Source organism: Canis lupus, chromosome 10 (assembly GCF_048164855.1).
Source record: "Canis lupus baileyi chromosome 10, mCanLup2.hap1, whole genome shotgun sequence".
In the NCBI taxonomy this organism is placed as follows: Eukaryota; Metazoa; Chordata; class Mammalia; order Carnivora; family Canidae; genus Canis; species Canis lupus.
The window spans coordinates 46,166,903-46,170,992 of record NC_132847.1 but is presented as its reverse complement, the minus strand read 5'-3'; the positions used below and the strand labels follow the sequence as shown (position 1 = coordinate 46,170,992).

The following is a 4,090-nucleotide window of genomic DNA, read 5'->3' as shown; positions in this document are numbered from 1 at the left end:
TGACTTGTGGAATAGAATGGAATGAAATTCAGTTCCAAGGCTCCAGGATATGAACAAGGACAATTGAGTGGGAGAAAGAGAAATCAGTGTGCTACTTTGTGTGTGTGAGTTCTAGGATATGCTCATAGCAAGTAGTTAACATTTCTACATTTCCACAATATACATACATTATGTGTGTAGGGTTTTTTGTATGTGTATAAAATGTTTTCTTTTTCCCAGGAATATTTAGTATCTATTAATATTCAGGACATCAGTGCTATTTAAGTTCATCTTTAACAATTTGATCAGTCCCTGAGAGCTTAACAAAAATCAATGAGTAGCTAAAATAGACTAAAACCACCTTTAAAGTTTTATGGGATAACTCCCAGTAGTGATCCAGATTTACAAAGAAATGAGAGGGAAATGTTGATAAAATAGTGGCTTGAACAAGTTCACAAACCGATCTCTTGTAGCAAATTTGGACACATGAGTTAGTTATCTTGTCCTGGAGGCATTAAATATGTAAATCATCCAGGCAACTCTCTTGTCTCTGAGTCCCTATTCTCCAAGCAACTAAATGATTATGATTTAGCATCCAGTGCAGATCTGTTCAAGAGAGATAAATATTCTGGTCATGTGACTCTGCAGGTTTGTTACCATTTTCGTTGTTAATTAATGAATTGATAGTGTGTTTTACATGTCATTCTCTATAAGCTTGGTTAACTGAACTTCCCTCTTCTCTCCAGATCTGATAAATTAGGTTTGGGCCTATATAACTGAAGAGCAGACCTTGTACTGGGATGAATTCAGTAAAGGAGATACCCTCTTATAGCTTTTTGGCAGCCAGCCTATCTGCTTCTTGATGGTCGTCACTTTTCTGTGTTCCTTTATTTTGAAATTCCACACTTATAATTAGAAGAAAGAACTTAAGCTGTAAAATGTGTTTTGTTTCAGGGCATTTGTCTCCTTCCAGCTAAATGTGTAGAGAGAATTTTTTTCATCCTTGCATTTTTCTTCTAAATTTTACATGGATTTTGTCTCTAGAATTAACTGAGGTTAAGAAATGTTGATACCAATATATTGAAAACTGTAAGAAGAATCTGCAGGGCTCAATTGCTGGGGGTGGGGAGGAGAGTGGCAGAAGAAAAACCAGAGTTTCTGCATCATATTTTCATATTTTATAAAATAGTTCTTTTCCGTGTAGTTAAAAGGTGTGTATTGTTGCTGTTCTTGCTGATGTCAAAGAGGGCAAAGACAGCTTAAGTACTTGGTTAATTTATAAGTATGTTTGATGCAAAGGACAAATAAACATAACTTCATGAATATATAATGTTGCTGATGGCAGCTGAAATTATTTCTGGCCATCATTATGGCTTTTCTCCAAGGTTAATGCTGCCTGTTTGCTGGTAAAATTGTTGAATGGTTTTGTTATCCTGCTTGAACTGTGTCAAGGCAGCCACTTGATTTTTGAATCACTTATTCTGGATTCTGCGCTTTGAGTCACTTCATTTGCCAACATCTCAAAGAATTCTAGGACTTGGAAAGACTGACTTGTCCTCTTCCTGTCTCTGGATAGGATCATCTGTCAAATTCTAAGATGAGGTGGCTTGATTTCTACATTAAAAAGAAGCCTGCATTGTGGTACCTTAGGGACATTTCTCAGGGCACCAAGAGATTTTATGAAAAAATAAGGGGAGGTGAGATAACTCAGACAGTAGAATAATAATAGACAGTGAAGTCATGGTCACAATAATCTTAATAACATGATCTTTTATTTCTCCCTTTTTAAAAAAGTTAATGTTTTTTTTTCTCTTCCATATAAATGCAAACCCATATACCTTAGAGAAAATTTGGGAATGTTTTAGTCTAGTATTTCTTCTAGGTACAGAAGTATTCTTCCTCTAGAGATTTATTGGATACATTTTGAATTAGTACTTGAAACATAAGTGCATATTTCCAAAGTAAACATTTCCAATTGCAAGATTACCATTAATAACCCTCTAGCATTTACTGCAGTTTATGGTTTATCAAACATTTTCACATATTACTTGCAGAGAAAGGTAATGTTATTCATTTTCAATTCAAATGAAGAAACGGAGATTGATTAGGTATCTAAGGGCCAAGACCAAAATCATGGCTTGTCAACACTAGTGGTCAATGTACATCTTTGATTGTATAGAATAACATGTGGGCATAAAGCCCCCAGAGTCTTTGCATTTGACTCATAATATTTTCATCATACTAAGCTCCTTTTATATTAACGTAAGAATACAGAAAAATAAGCTAAAGTGAGAAAAGCATAGCCATTATGCTTTACTGAAGTGTTAAAGAGAACTAGCTATAAAAGCCAATAGGACATGGTAGAGGCATGAAAATAGAAATATCCAAGCATCCTATTACATTCATTAATTCCTTCATTTAATCATTCAATACTTATGCTCTCTTTGCCAGTTATTAGTCTACTAGGTTCCAAGATATCCTCAGAAACAAAATAGACATGATTCCAGATCTCACTGAGTGTTTAGTCATTAATTATATGGGTATGTGGTTATAAACTAACACAAAAGCAAGGGAGGTAAATCAGTGGAGACCTTTGAAAGTGGGGAACAGAGGCACATGATATAGTCAAAACTATCAGGGAGGCTTCCTTGAGGAAGTGACCTTGGATATGGTGTGAAACATAAACTGGAAATTGTAAGCTGAGGGCTGGAGGTGTTTGTGTATTCCTGGCAGAGGGGCACACATGAAGATGCTCAGAGTTAGCAGGAAGCAGGCTGCTTTGAAGAATTGAAAGAAAACCAGTGCATGAAGGACAGAGATTGAGTAACAGAGAAAGTTTGCTGAGGGAGGGAGAGCAGAAGGCATAGAGGATCTTGCTGACTATACTGTATCTTTTGAGTCTTAGCCTAAAACCATAGAAAACTACCAAATGACTTAAACAGGTGGAACTGGCTTTTGGATTTTTCTACCCAGCTACCCCTTGTGGTCTAGAGCTTACATGGCAGTGGAAGGAAAGTGGAATTCTATAGACCCGGCTCCAGCTGCTTGTCCTGCCACCTCTGGGACTTTGGGGAAGCCATTTCCCTCTCTGAGACTCTGTTTTGTCCCAATTTGGCAGGGTGGAGAAACTAGGGAGAAGGTTGAGGGCTTTTAAGGCCCAAGGAGACAATAAAGAATAACCTATCTGTAATGTACTATGTGTATAATATACTATGTAATATATACTTTTTTATATATTTTATGAGCACTGAATAATTTGTAAATATATAAGAAAGTCTCAACTACAAAAAAAAAAAAAAAGCAAAGATTGATCAAGTGTGTTCTTCAAAAGATCACTCTGAAGGTCTAGTTCTGGTAAGACAGAGTGCCTGCTATCAGACTAATGCTTTTGCACATGGCGATAAGAAATCGGGTTAGTCCTTGTATCTTTTAAAAGAAATGTATTAAATAATAAGCACCCTCAAGACAATTCTAGATCCAAATGGCCTCATTGGTGAATTCTAAAATTTAAATAGATAAAAATTATCACTTTTAGACAGACCATTCCAGAAAAAAAGAGGAAACATTCTTTGTTTTATGAAGTCCCAAGAATTTATTTTTGTTTTTGTTTCCCTTGCCTCAGGAGACCTATCTAGAAAAATGTTGTCACAGCTGATGTCAAAGGGATAACTGCCTGTGTTCTCTTCCAGGAGTTTTATGGTTTCAGGTCTGACATTTAGATCTTTAATCATTTTGAATGTATTTTTGTGTATGACGTTAGAAAGTGGTCCAGTTTCATTCTTTTGTCTGTAGCTGTCCTGTTTTCCCAGTACTATCTACTGAAGAGACTGTCTTTTCCCCATTGTATATTCTTATCGTCTTTGTCATAGATTAATTGACTACATAAGCATGGGTTTATTTCTGGCTCTCTGTTCTATTCTTTTGGTCTGTGTGTCAGTTTTTGTGCAGTATCATACTGTTTTGATTACTACAGCTTTGTAGTAAATCTTGGAATCTGGAATTGTGATGCCTCCAGGTTTGTTCCTTTTTATCAAGATGGCTTTGCAGAGAACAAACTGATGGTTACCAGAAGTGGGGGAGGTGAGGTTTGGGCAAAATGAGTTTAGGGGCA

General features: G+C 36.2%; 1 long non-coding RNA gene across 13 annotated transcripts in view; it reads left to right on the top strand.

Moving 5' to 3' along the window:
* The first annotated feature begins 11 nt into the window (after positions 1-11).
* LOC140641542 (uncharacterized) overlaps positions 12-4,090 on the top strand; it is a 292,971-nt gene continuing 288,892 nt past the window's right edge. For all 13 annotated transcript variants that reach the window (XR_012038090.1, XR_012038086.1, XR_012038089.1 and 10 more), the window contains exon 1: positions 12-104. This is a non-coding gene — a long non-coding RNA (uncharacterized lncRNA). The remainder of the gene's footprint in view (positions 105-4,090) is intronic.